Genomic DNA, 19,996 nt, shown 5'->3' on the forward strand with positions numbered 1-19,996 from the left:
TTTGAGATCCGGCAGAGTATCTCAAGAGTGGAATTAAATGGATCTGTGCCATTTAATACATCCGGATGCATCAGTTTTTGGCAGGCCGGTTGTATTAACACACCGGATCCGGTATGAAAATCATTGTAAGTCAATAGGCGCCAGATCCATTTTTTTTGCTAATAAAAATAAAACAGATCCAACACTATTGACTTACATTGATTTTCATGCCAGATCCGTTATTTTTCCATTTCACAAACTGGCACCAAAAAGCAGTTGTGTCTGTACCTGCGCTACATCTCCTGTATTACGTTTGCACATCCTAAATATCTGTGACAATTAGTGTAACTTTTTCGCAACTGCTAACAGCGACATTACCTGAGCTAAATCTCTTGTATAACATTTGCGCATCCTAAATATCCATTCAGTGTAATTTTTTTGTGCATACACTTACAAAACCTGTGCTACTGTACGTGTGACATACTTGCAAGCATAGACACAATTTAATATGCTCAAGGTAAGCAGTAAGGGATGGGGAAGTGGCTGTGCTGCTGATGGTGCACTCAGAGGCCGTGGCCCTGGGCACGGTGAAACTGTAACTGCTGCCAGAGCAGAAGAAACACACTCATCCACAATACCTAGCTTCATGTCCCAGTTTGGACACCACTCTCGAAGTCACACCACTGTGACCAGGTGGTCGGTTGGATTGCAGCAGATAATGCTTCCAGTCGGTTAAGCACCACCCTGTCTTCCACAAAGTCCAGTCTCAGTTGCCAAGAATCTGGTCAACAGAATCCTCACCCTGATCCCCCTTCCTCTCACCATGAAGAGTCTTGGCAAACAAGTGATCCCACACTCGGATATTCCAAGGAGCTCTTTTCATCGCCATTCCTTGATTTGGCCCTCTCGCGAAGGCCACTTGAAGAGGGACATGAGGAGATCATGTGCACTGATTCCCAAACTCTTGAGCATCCACAGTCACAAGAAGATGACAGTGGAGAACGGCAATTAGTGTTTCACGAGGTGGATGATGGTGATGAGACACAGTTGCCAATAAGTCAATGGCAATTAGTGTTTCATGAGGTGGATGATGATGATGAGACACAGTTGCCAATAAGTGAGGTTCTTATTAGGTCAACAAGTCAGGAGGGTGACCAGAGTGAGGAAGTGGAAGAGGAGGTGGTGGATGATGAAATCACTGACCCAACCTGGGAAGGTGGCAAGCCAATCGAGGACAGCAGTACAGAAGGGGAGAGATCCGCAGCACCACAACAGGCTGGAAAAGGCAGTGGGGTGGCAAAAGGGAGAAGGAGGACCACACCAAACAGGCCCACAACTGTTTTCCGGAGCACACCCTGTTTTCCGCAGTCTTATGCTTTTTTGAGGAAAGCGCGGATGACAAAAGTAATTTTCAACCTGTGCCATACACTAGCAACATCACCACCACCAGCATGATCCGCCACATGGCATCAAAGCACCATAATAGGTGGGCCAAACGCCTGGGTCCACAATCTGTGTCTGCGGGTCACACCACTGCCTCCTCTTCCCCTGTGTTACGTGCTGGCCAATCCCCTGTCGAAGGTGCAGGCCCGGATGCACCTGAACCACATCCACTTCCGTGTCCCAGCGCAGCATACAAATGTCCTTACCCCAGGCATTTGAACGCAAGCGCTAATACCCAGCCACCCATCAATAGGCCATAGCACTAAATGCGCAACTTTCCAAATTACACAGTATCGCAGCCGCCACTATTTTTCACGGTGTGCCGCGTCCGTCTTACACCAGCATGTGTCCCGTAACATCACCCGTGCCCTGACCAACGCGGTTACTGGGAAGGTCCACTTAACCACTGACACATGGACAAGTGCTTTTGGCCAGGGACTCTACATTTCCCTGACGGCACACTGGGTGAACGTTGTGGAGGCCGGGAGCGAGTCATACTCTGGGATTGCACAGGTGCTACTGACGCCAAGGATTGAGGGCCCTAATTCCATCAGGGTTTCCGCCACCAACTACTTTAGTTGCTCCAACTCCGACTTCTCCTCCTCCGCTTCTTTCTCCACTTCCACCTCAGAATTATCCTCTTTCAGCACCAGTCAGCCATCAGTCGGTATCTGGAAGCAGTGTAGCACTGCAGTGGGGAAGCGTCAACAGGCCGTGCTTAAGCTGATCTGCTTAGGTGATAAACAGCACACCGCCGCAGAGCTATGGCAGGGGATAAGAGACCAGACTGAGTTGTAGCTCTCACCACTCAACCTACAACCAGGCATTGTTGTGTCTGATAATGGCCATAACTCGGTGGCGGCTTTGGAGCTCGGCAAGCTCACACACATCCCATGCCTAGCCCACGTCTACAATTATACTACGTGTATGTTGTGACAATGGCGTGATCAGTCATATATTGACATCATTTGAATCTTTGTGTTCAAAATACATTTGCAAGCAAAAGATATTGGTGTGCCGTGGATTATCTACTTATTACGTGACTGAAGTCCTCCGCGAGCACCCACCACTTATAGGTGTGCGGACTCCACAGTTCCCTTCATCTCTAGCCCACGTCTACAACTTAGCGGTTCAGCGGTTTCTCAAAACCTACCCCAATTTGCCTGAGCTACTGGTGAAGGTGCGTTGCGTGTGTGCCCATTTCCGCAAGTCATCGACAGCTTCCTCCGGTCTGTCAACGCTGCAGCAGCACTAACAATTGCCAGCTCACTGACTGTTGTACGACCTGAGCATGCGCTGGAACTTCACGTTCCACATGTTGGCCAGGCTTTGTGAGCAGCAGAGGGCAGTAGTGGAATACCAGCTGCAACATGGTTGTCACCTTTTCAGTCAGCTTCCGCTCTTCACAAGTGAGGAGTGGGCATGGATGTCTGACCTCTGTGATGTTTTAAGAAACTTTTAGGAATCAACACAGATGGTGAGCATCGATAACGCTATTATCACCGTCACCATCCCACTTCTGTGTCTACTCAAATGCTCGCTTCTCACAATTAAGGCCGACACTTTGCATGTGGAAGAGGTGGAAATGGGGGAAGACATTACACAGGGTGATAGCCAGACACCCTCAGTTCGTCTTCTCAGCGCAAATTGGAAGATGAGGAGGAGGAGGAGACAGTTGCCTCCGCTACAGAGGGTAGTATCCATGGAAGTTTAATTCCATCTGTTCAGCATGGATGGGCACAAGAGGAGGAAGAGGATGAGGAGATTGAGAGTCATCCTCCTGATGACGACAGCAAAGTCTTGCCTGTTGGGACTCTGGCACACATGGCTGACATTGAGTTAGGCTGCCTTTCCCGTTACCCACTCGTTTTACGCATTTTGGACAACACCGATTACTGGTTGTTCACCCTTCTCGACCCCCCACTACAAAGAGGACTTCTCATCTCTTATTCCTGTGGTGGACAGGACGAGCAAAATCGTGCAATACCAGAAGGTCCTTATGGAAAAATTGCTCCAAAAATTTCCAGCTGACAACGCTGGCAACAGAGTATGTAGTTCCTTGGGCAACCGAGGAGGGGAGGCAAGGGGAAAACACAGCAGTTCCAACAGAGGCAGGGAAACACTATCCGAAGCCTGAGACAGTTTCATGACACCCCGCCAGCCCCCTCAACCTGATGAACCGCCTAGCCAAGGAGGGAAATATTTTGGAAGATAGTAAAGGAGTACGTAGCAGACTGTGTCAGTGTCCTCAATGATCCCTCTGTTCCTAACAACTATTGGGTGTCCAAGCTGGACATGTGGCGCAAAATGATGCTCTATGCCTTGGAGGTACTGGCCTGCCCTGCCGCAAGCATTTTGTCAGAGCGGGTATTTGTCACGGATGTAGTAGGGGAGAACACCAAAAGACAACAAGATGGAAGGGAAAAGACACTAGGCCTCACCTCTAGGGAAGGAAAAGGGTCACCACCTATAAAACCCTGCTCCTGGCCATAACTCCTATCTGTATGGGCACCTCTCGATGGTAGAGGTGCCCATACACAGGAACCTAGGAAACACTGGTGGCCCTCGGATGCCCTAGACTTAATGACAGGGCAGAGACAACCCGCTCCTTCCCTGGTGAAGGAATCAGCGTCTCACTGAGGCCTAGTAAACAACAGAGGGAAGGGGGAGGAATAAAAAACACAACAAGCGGAACACTTAACTTCTAAGGATGATGGATGATGGATAATCAGGACTTCAACTAGAACCACACTCCAGCTCTTCCAACACCAAATGAGCTCTGTGGAATGCTCTCACCAGACGACTAGCATTAACATCGGTCGCTGGAACCCACATCCTCTCCTCTGGTCCGTACTCTCTCCAATGAACGAGATACTGGAGGGACCTCCGGAGAACTCGGGAGTCCACAATCCTGCTGATCTGAAATTCCAAATTGCCGTCCACCATGACAGGAGCGGGAGGCAAGGAGGACGACTCAACAGGTTCAACACATTTCTTTAACAACGATTTATGAAATACGTTATGGATTTTCAATGCCTGAGGAAGTTCAAGACGGAAGGCTACAGGGTTAACAATGGCAGTGATCTTATATGGACCAATAAATCTTGGTCCCAACTTCCAAGAAGGTACCTTAAGTTTAATGTATCTTGTAGACAGCCACACAGAATCACCCACTCTCATACGGACCACTCTCACGTCTCCTGTCAGCCACACGCTTATACCTGTTGCCCATCTTTTCCATGTTATTTTGGATTTTCCGCCAAATAGAAGGCAAAGAAGAGGAAAATCGCTCCTCCTCAGGAATGCCGGAATTATGAGCACCAGAAAATGTACCAAACTGTGGATGGAACCCATATGCCCCAAAAAACGGCGACTTATCAGTGGATTCCTGTCTACGGTTATTTATAGCAAACTCAGCTAACAACAAAAATGAAGACCACTCTTCCTGATTCTCTGAAACAAAACATCTCAAGTAAGTCTCCAGATTCTGATTAGTGCCCTCCGTCTGTCCGTTCGACTGAGGATGAAAAGCCAAAGAGAAAGACAATTGTACACCCAGACGAGTACAGAACGCTCTCCAGAATTTGGAAACAAACTGAGTCCCTCTATCAGACACCACATCAGAGGGAATGCCATGTAGTTTCACGATGTTGTCGACAAACACCTGCACAAGAGTTTTAGCATTGGGTAGACTAGGTAATGCATTAAAGTGTGCCATTTTACTAAAAAGATCGACAACCACGAGAATCACGGTCTTTCCTGAAGAATTTGGTAAATCCGTGATAAAATCCATGGACAAATGGGTCCAAGGTCTGGACGGGATGGGCAATGGAAGCAGAGATCTGGAAGGCCGAGTATGTGTCACCTTAGCACGTGCACACAGGTACCACAAGCTGTCACATAGTCCTCAATACACTTACGCAACCCCGGCCACCAGAATCTGCGAGAGATGAGATCGATAGTCGATCTGCTCTCAGGGTGCGCAGCAAGCACCGTACAGTGATGTTCCTCGAACACCTTGTGACGTAATTCGGGGGGAACAAACAATTTCCCCTGAGGACAAGAGTCCGGAGCATCCTCCTGTGCCTCTAACACCCTGGCCTCGAGATCAGGATAAAGAGCGGAAATAACTACCTCTTCAGATAAAATGGGACTAGGGTCATTAGACTCACCCCCTCAGGAAAGCTACATGACAAAGCATCCGCCTTGATGTTCTTAAACCCAGGGCGGAAAGTGACGATGAAGTTAAATCTGGTGAAAAACAATGACCATCTGGCCTGTCTTGGGTTCAGTCGCTTAGCTGACTCCAAGTAGGCCAGATTCTTGTGATCCGTAATTACCGTAATAGGATGAATTGCTTCTTCCAACCAATGCCGCCATTCCTCGAACGCCAACTTAATGGCCAGCAATTCCCTATTCCCCACATCATAATTCCTTTCAGCAGTGGAGAGTTTTTTAGAGAAAAATGCACATGCGCGGCATTTACTGGTTGAAGGACCCTGCGACAATATTGCTCCTACCCCAAACTCTGACCCGTCAACCTCAACAATAAATGGCTGAGACACGTCCGGTTGCACCAGAATAGGGGCCTAAGCAAAACATTCTTTCACAGCAGAAAAGGCCTGTAATGCCGCATCAGACCAGATAGAAATATCAGCACCCTTCCTAGTCATGTCTGTTAAAGGTTTAACCACCGATGAATAGTTCAAGATAAATTTACGGTAGTAGTTGGTAAACCCCAAAAACCGCATAAGTGCTTTTCGGGTCGATCCCAGTCCAACACGGCACGGACCTTTTCGGGATCCATTAGAAAACCTGAGGATGAGAGCAGGTAACCCAGAAATTGCACTTCCTGTACAGCAAATACACACTTTTCCATCTTAGCATACATCTTATTCTCTCTTAGGATCTGTAACACCTGTTTCACATGATCCTGATGAGTCTCCATATTAGGCGAATAAATTAGTATGTCATCAAGGTATACAACGACAAACCTCCCTCCTTGATCCTTACCAGATTATATGCCCCCCTCAGATCCAATTTAGAGAACACCTTGGCACCAACAATCTGACTAAACAAATCCGCAATCAAAGGAAGGGGGTAAGGATCACGGACGGTAATACGATTAAGCTCACGGAAGTCCAGACATGGTCTCAGGGTACCATCCTTTTTCTTTACAAAGAAAAATTTAGCAGCCACTGGGGACTTGGATGGTCTAATATGTCCCTTTGCCAAACTCTCGGTGATATACTCTCGCATAGCCTTTCTTTCGGGTTCCGAAAGATTATACAACCGAGATTTGGGCAATTTAGCTCCGGGAATAAGATTGACGGGACAGTCATACTCCCGGTGCGGAGGCAACTCCTGATTACCACTCTCAGAAAACACATCAGAAAATTCAGAAATGAATGAGGGTACAGCTTTAGTAGTACCCATAGAGAACGATGCATTAAAACAGTTGTCCATGCAAAAATCACTCCAATTGAGAATCTGTCTCGCTTGCCAATCGATGTTAGGGTTATGTTTGCTTAACCATGGTAAGCCTAACACCAACGGAGCAGGCAGACCCTCCAACACATAACAGGAGATATATTCCTGATGCAAATTACCCACTCTTAAATGAATGTGATTCACTACCTGCGACAGGCATTTTTGGGCGAGAGGTGCTGAGTCAATTGCAAAGACAGAAATATTATTCTCTAATGCATTAGTAGTCAACCCGTGAATGTGTACAAACTGTCCATCAATCAAGTTAACTCCTGCCCCACTGTCGATAAATGCCTCGATTTTCACAGTTTTGGACTCTAGTGCCACCTCGGCTGACAGGAGAAAACGGGTACTACCAGTAAAAGACAAAAGTAGGTTTTCTTGCTGCCCACCCACACTACCAATAGTAATTTGGAGATAAAACTTTTTTTTCCCTTTTGTTTACACCTTGATGCTGCAAGTACGGACAAATATTTACAAAATGTCCCTTCTTGCCACAACAAAAGCAGACTCCTTTCACATGACCCAAACTTTTGCCAGTAGTTCCAGGAGTAGCTCCTCCTAACTGCATAGGCTTGTCACAAGGCACAACCACCCGTGTCTCTCCACCATAAGTGTCAAAGGAAGCAGTACCCTTATTGGACAGTACGTTCTGAAGGTGAGGACCCCTAGATCTCTCCCTCAGGCATCTATCAAGACGTACAGCAAGGGACATAGCTGCTTCCAATGACTCAGGATTTTCATGAAAAGCCAATGCGTCCTGCAGTCTCTCAGAGAGACCCTGACAGAATTGGCTACGGAGAGCAGAATCGTTCCACTCTGTATCCGTAGCCCATCTCCTAAATTCAGAGCAAAAGGTCTCCGCAGAACGTTCTCCCTGCCGCAAACCCCGTAACTTGGTCTCGGCCTGAGAGATCCGATCCAGGTCATCATAGATAAGACCCAAGGCTCTAAAGAATTCATCTACCGACCGGAGGGACGGTGATCCGGTCGGCAGAGAAAAAGCCCAAGAATGGGCGTCCTCTTTAAGCAATGAAATAATCATACCCACACGTTGACACTCATCACCAGAAGAGTGTGGACGTAGCCTAAAGTATAATTTATATGACTCCCTGAACCGTATGAAATTGTCACTACCCCCGGAAAACCTGTCCGGGAGAGCTACGTTTGGTTCAGGGCAGGCCTGGAACCCACCACCGGAACCAGCAGCCTGTGGGCTCTGAATCTGCAAAACCATCGCACGAAGGTCTGCTACCTCCAAAGTCAGATTCTGCAGCTGTTCGACCAGTGCAGTCATAGCATCCATAGCTGCACAGATCAGAACAAAAAATGGCGGTATTGGCTCTGGATAATGTCACGGATGTAGTAGGGGAGAACACCAAAAGACAACAAGACATAAGGGAAAAGATACTAGGCCTCACCGCTAGGGAAGGAAAAGGGTCACCACCTATAAAACCCTGCTCCTGGCCCTAACTCCTATCCGTATGGGCACCTCTCGATGGTAGAGATGCCCATACACAGAACCTAGAAAACCCTGGTGGCCCTCGGATGCCCTAGACTTAATGACAGGGCAGAGACAACCCGCTCCTTCCCTGGGGAAGGAACCAGCGTCTCACTGAGGCCTAGTAAACAACAGAGGGGGGGGGGAAACAAAACACAACAAGCGGAACACTTAACTTCTAAGGATGATGGATGATGGATAATCAGGACTTCAACTAGAACCACACTCCAGCTCTTCCAACACCAAATGAAGCTATCCAGAGCAAGGAGTAATGGGTGAAGTCAAACTAAATAGGTGGAGGTAAAGGTCACATGATCCACACCTGAACAGGAGGTGTGGACATACAAGCAACACAGACAAAGTGAAACCAAAAGAGGCTGTCAGAACACTAATGAGCAAATAATCTTTCAGACCTTCTCAAACCTGTCACCGGTGTGACAGTATTTAGTGCTGCTGGGGGCATAATAACTGATAATCCGCCTGTCAACTGAAAATGCTGACAGATTGACTCTCATCAAAGTGAACAAGGCCTGGATCTCCCCTGACTTCTCTACTCCACCATAGGAAAGCAGCTGAACATAAAGGCACTTTAAATATGTTTTTTTTTTATAATGTACTGAATACACTGTATTCCCATGCACCCCTTCCACCACAAAAAAGAGTATATGGTTCAATCTTTTTCTCGTCCTCCTCTTCCATATCAACATGCTTATTAGTCTGCCTTTGCTTCTAATGTTGTAGAGGGTCAGCTCACCAGCAGGCTCTCACCTACAATCTTTTAGAGGGCCAGTTCACCTGCAGGCCCTTGCATATAATGTTTTTGAGGGTCAGCTCACCAGCAGGCCCCCAACCATAATGTTTTACAGGGTCAGCTCACCAGCAGGCCCTCTGCTACAATCTTTGTTTTACAGGGTCAGCTTTTTTGAGGGTCACCAGCAGGCCATCAATCATGATTTTTCAAGGATTTTTGATGCCCTCCTTTATGTGTAATAAAGGGTGTATTGGAGTGCCGGTTCCTTGTAATTTTTGGCAGCCCTTTCACTTAGTGCACAGGCTTTATGAGTGTAGGAGTCCCACTACCTGAACAATTGTACCACAATGTGAATGAGGCCCTCCATTATGTGATATACAGGTTGTATCAGAGTACCTCTTCCTTGCAATTTTTGGCAGCACTTGCCCATTATATACAAGTAAATATACAGGAAAGAATGTTTCCTAACAATTTTTCCTCTAAAATCGATTTTATCTTCGGTTTTGTGCGTATTATTGTCAGTCTGTAAAAGTGGCATACTTCTCGGACAACATCGTTCCCAGCAGTGACCTGGGAGTCCAAAATGCATACAGGCATTCTCCCCATGCTGTTCCCGAACCATTTCAGTGGTGTTTCCATCAATTTCTGACCTTTTTCTATGAATCAGACACCCTCCCCTCTTCAGAGCAGGGGGTGCCTGGTTCAATGCTCGGGTTCTCCCATTGACTTTCATTGTGCTCAGGTGCTCTCCCAAAGTGTTCTACTCTAACACCCGAACACTTTGGTGCTCGATCAACACTAGTGACAATTTTTCTGTACCCAACCAATTGAATTCTTACAATTTAAAGACTCAAGTGCCCACAGTAACTATTTCTACAAGATGAGATTTGTGAATGTCATAGTAAAGATATCTCTCCCATCCATCCCAAGTCAGAACTCATTCTGCATGCACATCAATTGACACAAGATCAAATGCAGCAGTATGACTTTCAACCTGCTTTATAATTCCTGTTAAATGTATTTGAATATTTAATTTTGTTATTAACACATTTTTTTAAAATATTTTACACTCATGGAGCACAATGTGCTTAAAGATTGCAAATAGATGCATGGCATGACATAATCAACTGAAAAACTAGAGAAATTATGAATATTCAGCATCTCCCGCACTGAAGGCGGTTTGACTGCTATAAAGTCTTAGTCTGTTGTGTTGAACGCAAATATTCGAATAACAAATTTTAATCGCAAATATCGGCACTTTGAGAATTCACGAATATTTAGAATATAGTGCTATATATTCGTCATATCGAATATTCATCATTTTTTCAATCTGAACACATGATTCCTACCTGCTTCTTGCTTGTGGGCCAATGATGTCATTGGCCCACAAGCAAGAAGCAGGTAGGAATCATGTGTTCACTTCAGATGGAAAAAAATGACCAATATTCTAAAAAAAACAAATACACTCACCAAAAGAATTATTAGGAACACCTGTTCTATTTCTCATTAATGCAATTATCTAGTCAACCAATCACATGGCAGTTGCTTCAATGCATTTAGGGGTGTGGTCCTGGTGAAGACAATCTCCTGAACTCCAAACTGAATGTCAGAATGGGAAAGAAAGGTGATTTAAGCAATTTTGAGCGTGGCATGGTTGTTAGTGCCAGACGGGCCGGTCTGGGTATTTCACAATCTGCTCAGTTACTGCGATTTTCACGCACAACCATTTCTAGGGTTTACAAAAAATGATGTGAAAAGGGAAAAACATCCAGTATGTGGCAGTCCTGTGGGTAAAAATGCCTTGTGGATGCTAGAGGTCAGAGGAGAATGGGCCGACTGATTCAAGCTGATAGAAGAGCAACTTTGACTGAAATAACCACTCGTTACAACCGAGGTATGCAGCAAAGCATTTGTGAAGCCACAACACGCACAACCTTGAGGCGGATGGGCTACAACAGCAGAAGACCCCACCGGGTACCACTAATCTCCTCTACAAATAGGAAAGAAAGGCTACAATTTGCACAAGCTCACCAAAATTGGACTGTTGAAGACTGGAAAAATGTTGCCTGGTCTGATGAGTCTCAATTTCTGTTGAGACATTCAAATGGTAGAGTCCGAATTTGGCGTAAACAGAATGAGAACATGTATCCATCCTCTGATGGCTACTTCCAGCAGGATAATGCACCATGTCACAAAGCTCGAATCATTTCAAATTGGTTTCTTGAACATGACAATGAGTTCACTGTACTAAAATGGCCCCCACAGTCACCAGATCTCAACCCAATAGAGCATCTTTGGGATGTGGTGGAAAGGGAGCTTCGTGCCCTGGATGTGCATCCCTCAAATTTCCATCGCAAGATGCTATCCTATCAATATGGGCCAACATTTCTAAAGAATGCTATCAGCACCTTGTTGAATCAATGCCACGTAGAATTAAGGCAGTTCTGAAGGCAAAAGGGGGTCCAACACCGTATTAGTATGGTGTTCCTAATAATTCTTTAGGTGAGTGTATATAGCACTACATTGAATATAGTGCTATATATTAATTTTTTAGAATATTCGTAATTTTTTTCTATCTGAAGTCATAAATCATGACTACAGATAGAAAAAAATGCTGAATATTATAAAAAACAAATATATAGCACTATATTAAATATAGTGCTATATATTTGTTTTTTAGAATACTCATCATTTTTTTCCATCTGAAGTCATGATTCCTCCCTGCTTAAGTTGATTGTGGGCCAATGACTCAGGCAGGGAGGAATCATGTGCTCAGATGACGAATATTCGTAAAAACTAATATATAACACTATATCCTATAGTGCTATATATTTGTTTTTGACCCACGCCTGTATTGAGCGCGCAATATTTGCATATTATGCGATCATTACCTTGCCGATTTTCGCGTAAAAAAAAGGATGTAGAATATAACAAATATACGAATTCACAAATATATGACGGATATTCTACAAAATATTTGCGAAATATCACAAATTTGAATATGACCCCTGCCGCTCATCACTATTAGGCCTCATGCACACGACCGTTGTGTGCATCCGTGGCCGTTGTGCCATTTTCAGTTTTTTTTCGCGGACCCATTGACTTTCAATGGGTCCGTGGAAAAATCGGAAAATGCACCGTTTGGCAGCCGCATCCGTGAGCCGTGTTTCCTGGCCGTGAAAAAAATAAGACCTGTCCTATTTTTTTCACGGCCAAAGGTTCACGGACCCATTCAAGTCAATGGGTCCGTGAAAAAACACGGATGCACACAAGATTGGCATCCGTGTCCGTGATCCGTGGCCGTAGGTTAGTTTTTATACAGACGGATCCGAAGATCCGTCTGCATAAAAGCTTTTTCAGAGATGAGTTTTCACTTCGTGAAAACTCAAATCCGACAGTATATTCTAACACAGAGGCGTTCCCATGGTGATGGGGACGCTTCAGGTTAGAATATACTAACAGAACTGTGTACATGACTGCCCCCTGCTGCCTGGCAGGTGCAGCCAGGCAGCAGGGGGCAGCCCCCCCCTGTAGTTAACACATTGGTGGCCAGTGCGGCCGCCCCCTCCCCTCCCCTGTAGTTAACTCATTGGTGGCCAGTGCGGCCCCTCCCCTCCCCTGTAGTTAACTCATTGGTGGCCAGTGGGCCCCCCCCCTGTAGTTAACTCATTGGTGGCCAGTGCGGCCGGCCCCCCTCCCTCCCCTGTAGTTAACTCGTTGGTGGGCAGTGGGCCCCCCCCTCCCTTCCCATGTAGTTAACTCGTTGGTGGCCAGTGGGCCTTCTCCCCTCCCTCCCCCTCCTAATTAAAATATCCCCCCTATCATTGGTGGCAGCGGAGTGTACCGATCGGAGTCCCAGTTTAATCGCTGGGGCTCCAATCGGTAACCATGGCAACCAGGACGCTACTGCAGTCCCGGTTGCCATGGTTACGTAGCAATTTGTAGAACCATTATACTTACCTGCGAGCTGCGATCTCTGCGTCCGGCCGGGAGCTCCTCCTACTGGTAAGTGACAGGTCTGTGCGGGAGCTCCTCCTACTGGTAAGTGACAGGTCATCCGTTTGGCTCCGCACGGCCAGGCGGACACCAAAACGACTTTTTTTTCATGTCCGTGGATCCTCCAAAAATCAAGGAAGACCCACGGACGAAAAAACGGTCACGGATCACGGACCGCAAAAAAATACGGTCGTGTGCATGAGGCCTTAGTCTGTAGATCTCATCTCTGAACTCCTTATAGCTCATAAATGGTGTTGAGTGAATCTAAGCCAAATGAATTGACTACATTCTGAACTTCAGGAAGCCGAATTTCCTTGCGCTTCGTGGTAACAAATACATTTTTTCTGAAATGGTGGTAAAAAAACTAAACATGCTGTATTTTTTGTTTTATAACACGCACCTCTGTTTACTAAAGAGTTACTTTGTAATAATTAGTTCAATTGGCAATTAATCACTGCTTAAACTTCACAAAATAGGATTGGTTAGACTATATTAAGCTAATTATCTACCTTAGGCCTCTTTCACACGGGCGTGTGTGCCCCGTGGTCGTGCTGCGGCCCGCAAAATGCGGGCCGCAATGCACGAGCACAGTCCGTGGGGCAGCCGCAGCGGATCGCGGACCCATTCACTTGAATGGGTCCGCGATCCGGCCGTTCCGCAAAAAGATAGGACATGTTCTATCTTTTTGCGGAACGGACGTATGCGACGAAACCCCACGGAAGCACTATGTAGTGCTTCCGTAGGGTTCAGTATTCCGTTCCGCACCATTTCAAATCTCTGTATTTGCGGACCCGTTGAAGAGAATGGGTCCGCATCCGTGATGCGGAATGCCCACGGAACGGCACCCGTGTATTGCGGATCCGCAAATGCGGTCCGCAATACGGCAACGGGGTGCACACGCCCGTGTGAAAGAGGTCTTAATCTGCGTAAACACACCCTTTTCCCTTATTACCCTTTCACTCTTACTTTACTATTTCATTCTATAATAAATCTTTATCAGTTCTTTCTATATACACTTTATCTTGGTTAACCATTTTCTATTTCTATATTCTTCTATTACCTATCATCTAATAGCTTTTTCCTATAGCTATGATGCTGCCTTTTATCAAGAGCTTTTTTTATAGCTACTATGCTATCTATTTACAATAGCTTTTCCTTATAGTGAGATTTTTCAGAAAAAAAGTCATTACATTTTTCCTCTGTAATATAATTGCAGTTGCCTGCCCGTGTGTGTCAGCCCCACAGACTGTACTGTGCCCACTGCCCACCACTCATATAGGGTGGCACAGCATCTTGCTGTTAAAAAAGTCATTACATTTTTCCTCTGTAATATAATTGCAGTTGCCTGCCAGTGTGTGTCAGGCCCACAGACTGTACTGTGCCCACTGCCCACCACTCATATAGGGTGGCACAGCATCTTGCTGTTAAAAAAGTCATTAAATTTTTCCTCTGTAATATAATTGCAGTTGCCTGCCAGTGAGTGTCAGGCCCACAGACTGTACTGTACCCACTGCCCACCACTCATATAGGGTGGCACAGCATCTTGCTGTTAAAAAAGTCATTTCATTTTTCCTCTGTAATATAATTGCAGTTGCCTGCCAGTGTGTGTCAGGCCCACAGACTGTACTGTGCCCACTGCCCACCACTCATATAGGGTGGCACAGCATCTTGCTGTTAAAAAAATCATTAAATTTTTCCTCTGTAATATAATTGCAGTTGCCTGCCAGTGAGTGTCAGGCCCACTGACTGTACTGTGCCCACTGCCAGTGCCCACCACTCATATCGGGTGGCACAGTACCTTGCAGATAAAAAAGTCATTTCATTTTTCCTCTGTAATATAATTGCAGTTGCCTGCCAGTGTGTGTCAGGCCCACAGACTGTACTGTGCCCACTGCCCACCACTCATATAGGGTGGCACAGCATCTTGCTGTTAAAAAAGTCATTAAATTTTTCCTCTGTAATATAATTGCAGTTGCCTGCCAGTGAGTGTCAGGCCCACAGACTGTACTGTACCCACTGCCCACCACTCATATAGGGTGGCACAGCATCTTGCTGTTAAAAAAGTCATTTCATTTTTCCTCTGTAATATAATTGCAGTTGCCTGCCAGTGTGTGTCAGGCCCACAGACTGTGCTGTGCCCACTGCCCACCACTCATATAGGGTGGCACAGCATCTTGCTGTTAAAAAATTCATTCATTAAATTTTTCCTCTGTAATATAATTGCAGTTGCCTGTCAGTGAGTGTCAGGCCCACAGACTGTACTGTGCCCACTGCCCACCACTCATATAGGGTGGCACAGTATCTTGCAGATAAAAAAGTTATTACATTTTTCCTCTGTAATATAATTGCAGTTGCCTGCCAGTGTGTCAGGCCCACAGACTGTACTGTGCCCACTGGCCACCACTCATATAAGGTGGCACAGCATCTTGCTGTTAAAAAAGTCATTTAAAATTTCCACTCCGCCTCTCACCTTCAGCAGTTCCTGCTCATCTGCCCACAGTCAGGTGTCTGTCAAGGAAATGTTTGAGCGTAAGAAGCCAATGTCACAGAGTCACCCCCTTGCCCGGCGTCTGACAGCTGGCTTGTCGGAACTCTTAGCCCGCCAGCTTTTACCATACAAGCTGGTGGAGTCTGAGGCCTTCAAAAAATGTGTAGCTATTGGGACACCGCAGTGGAAGGTACCCGGACGAAATTTCTTTTCACAAAAGGCAATCCCCAACCTGTACTCTATTGTGGAAAAGGAAGTCATGGCAGGTCTGGCACACAGTGTTGGGGCAAGGGTCCATCTGACCACTGATACCTGGTCTGCAAAGCACAGTCAGGGCAGGTATATCACGTACACTGCGCTTTGGGTAAACCTGCTGACGGCTGCCAAGCATGGAATGCGTGGATCTGCAGCGGAGTTGGTGACACCGCCACGACTTGCAGGCAGGCCTGCTGCCACCTCCTCTACTCCTCCTACTCCATCCTCTTCGCTAACCTCCTCGGCTGAGTCCTCTTCTGCTGCTGCGTCTTGCTCCACATCAACTGCACCCCCCCAGATCCCCAGGGGCTATTCCACATCCCGAATACGACAGTGTCACGCCGTCTTGGGGTTGACTTGCCTCAAAGCAGAGAGTCACACCGGACCAGCACTCCTGTCCGCCCTGAACGCACAGGTGGATCAGTGGTTTAACCTGCACCAACTGGAGATCGGCAAAGTGGTGTGTGACAACGGAAGCAATTTGTTGGCGGCATTGAATTTGGGCAAGTTGACACATGTGCCGTGCATGGCACATGTGTTGAATCTGATCGTACAATGCTTTGTGCATAAGTACCCAGGCTTACAGGATGTCCTCAAGCAGGCTAGGAAGGTGTGTGGCCATTTCAGGCGTTCCTACACGGCCATGGCACACTTTTCAGATATTCAGCGGCGAAACAACATGCCAGTGAGGCACTTGATTTGCGACAGCCCGACACATTGGAATTCAACACTCCTAATGTTCGACCGCCTGCTCCAACAAGAAAAAGCCGTCAACGAGTATTTGTATGACCGGGGTGCTAGGACAGCCTCTGTGGAGCTGGGTATTTTTTTGCCACGTTACTGGACGCTCATACGCAATGCCTGTAGGCTCATGCGTCCTTTTGAGGAGGTGACAAACCTAGTCAGTCGCACCGAAGGCACCATCAGCGACCTCATCCCATTTGTTTTCTTCCTGGAGAGTGCCCTGCGAAGAGTGCTGGATCAGGCCGTAGATGAGCGTGAAGAGGAAGAGTTGTGGTCACCATCCCCACCAGAAACAGCCTTATCATCATCGCTTGCTGGACCTACGGCAACGCTGGAAGAGCAGTCTGAGGAAGAGGAGTGAGAGGAGCAATGTGGCTTTGAGGAGGAGGAAGACCAACCACAGCAGGCATCCCAGGGTGCTCGTTGTCACCTATCTGGGACCCGTGGTGTTGTACGTGGCTGGGGGGAAGAAGAGACCTTCAATGAGATCACTGATGACGAGGAACGGGACATGAGTAGCTCGGCATCCAACCTTGTGAAAATGGTGTCTTTCATGCTGTCATGCCTGTTTAGAGACCCTCGTATAAAAAGGCTGAAGGAGAACGACCTGTACTAAGTGGCCACGCTACTAGACCCTCGGTATAAGCAGAAAGTGGCTGAAATGTTACCGAATTACCGGAAGTCGGAAAGGATGCAGCAGTTCCAAAACAAGTTAAAAAGTATATAAGGGTGATGTCACAGCACAACGGGAATCTAACAGGGGAAGAGGTGAAAGTAATCCTCCTCCTAACACGACCACGCCGGCAAGGACAGGACGCTTTACAGACGTGTTGTTGATGGAGGACATGCAGAGCTTTTTGAGTCCTGCGCATCGCCATAGCCATTTGGGGTCCACCCTCAGAGAACGACTCGACCGACAGGTAGCAGACTACCTCGCCTTAACTGCAGATATCGACACTCTGAGGAGCGATGAACCCCTTTTCTGCCTGGAAAACATAATTTTTTCCGGCCGCTGCTACAGCAAAATACTGTTTTTTGAAAAAAAATGTGTGTTTTTTAAACCCCTGAAAATGATGGGTGTATTTCTGCAGTGCGCCAGTCCTGCAGGGTGAGCGAATGTGAGGTCACAGAGGTAGTTAACAAACCGAGGGTTGTTCTTTGTACTCAGTTTTTATATACCCTGGGCAGGCGTACAGCAGTGATGAAGAGGCTGGCACATGGATCCTCTGGGGCACTCTCTGTGTATAGGGACCAGGCCAGGTGGTAGGTGAGGTGCCCTGGGTGTTGTAGGTTTAGTGTGCCTGTGGCAAGATCGCTTATAGTTCGTGACGCCAGTGCCGGTAACGGTGGCACACCGATTTGTTGTCGGAATAATTGAGGTACACAAAGTTGCAGTGAACCAGAACTTCTTTTTACTGAACAGTTCAACTATATACAGTCCTCAGTTAGTTCCATATACATAATGTTGAATACAGGCAGGCTTGACATAAATGGCAGGCAAAGTTTTTGCAAGATACTCAGAGGGAAAAACACTTACAGATCAGGCTGCACTTTTCTCAGATCCTGTCTGGCTTTCACCAAGGCCCGTATGCCCTATTGCTGGCTTTATCTTTGGGTAGGGAAAACTTCCTGTGTTATATATCTTCTTGCTTTAAATATCCTTCTGCCCTTCAGCTTTCTATTTGGCTGGATGAAAGTGGCTCTGCACTGTACTTTTAAAGGTGCTAAATATCCTCAGGAGGTAACTTCTTCCCCTGGTGGCAAGCTAGGAGCCTGGGCTATCTAGTTGCATGTCAGAAGCTGCTCCTCAGCTCCTGCCTGGCTGAAGTGACTCTTGGCTTCTGACCACACACCCTCTCTCTGGTCTGGACCTGACGATATATACTAGGGGGTTCCCTAGCTCCCTCTACTGCCTAGGAGGAGGAACTACACCCCTAACAGGCCTGGTACGCAGGAATTAACATGACAACATACATTAAAATGCCATATAAAATACCATAACCATGTTCCACAGGAGGTGGAGAACAACGTGACCCAATTGACCCTTGTGTAGTGCCCACCCTTACGTAGTGGGACACTACATTTCTACCTTAAATTGCACACTGACTAATACAGATGTTGTAGATTGCCAAAAAGTCATTTTTTGCTAACCGAATATAAATGCTGTATATATTAAACTTGAATTTAACACTTGCAGATCTGCAAAATCGTTTTTTTTTTTGCAAACCCCAGAAAATGATGGGTGTATTTTTACCTTAAATTGCACACTGACTAATCCAGATGTTGTAGATTGCCCCAAAAAATTGGTGATTTGCAATGTCCCAAAAGCTCAGATGCAATGTTGGTGCACTGAGCATGCATAAAATGGCCGCCGCCGCCACCCACCTAACTAACAGAATTATAAAAGTTATAATTTTTTTGGTCAATGGCCTCAGGGCAGGGTAAAAAGATTGTGTCTTGCACCCACACAACTATTTCTAGGTAGATCGCTGAGTTAGATCGCTGATCGCTCTCCTGTTCTCTCCCTGAAATCACAAGTCCAGCAGCATCCTCTCCCTACACTTGTATCAGCAGAGTGAAGTGCAGCGCTACGTGACTCAAGCTTATATAGAGCCTGGGTCACATGCTGCTCTGGCCAATCACAGCCATGCCATTAGTAGGCATGGCTGTTATGGCCTCTTGGGGAAAATAGTATGACGCTTGTTGATTGGCTGCTGTGCAGCCTTTCAAAAAGCGCCAAGAAAGTGCACCAAACACCGGAAATGTTCGGGTTCGGGTCCAGGGTCCAAAAATCCTAAAGTTCGGTACGAACCCGAACTTTACAGTTTGGGTTCGCTGAACCCTAGCTCCGATATGTTCCTGACTCTAAGATATTGGCAAAGTTCTCAGCTTTTAACTTCGGCTTGAGGAATTAGCTAGTATTGTCAATTGCATATTATTTTGGTGCATTTTCTGCAGTGATTTTTGTATTTATATATTTTTTCATCTGCACAATGTATAATTTTGTGTAAGATGTCCTTGTGGTGCATGTGGTCCTCCCCGGCATCCTCCATTGTACGCATTTTTTGCTGGGGAAAGCGGTTATCTGCAGACCACATGCGGAGGAATTGCTCCCCCGGTTATAGAAACGCTACAGTGTTTGGGTTTGGAGCATTTCCACCCATTTTTTTTCTTTATGTGTATGGAATGTGTCACTTCATTTTGTTGGTAACGTTCTTTGCACCTGGTAGCTCCTGTTCACATGGTCTGTTGTGGGTGCAGCTCACAGCTTTATTCTACCTCACAGTGCATTGGTGATACCACTATGGAGGCATGTGAGAGCCTGGTTGTGAGTTGGTTTCTAGCACTGTTC

The sequence above is a fragment of the Bufo bufo genome, chromosome 3 (assembly GCF_905171765.1).
Source record: "Bufo bufo chromosome 3, aBufBuf1.1, whole genome shotgun sequence".
Lineage (NCBI taxonomy): Eukaryota > Metazoa > Chordata > Amphibia > Anura > Bufonidae > Bufo > Bufo bufo.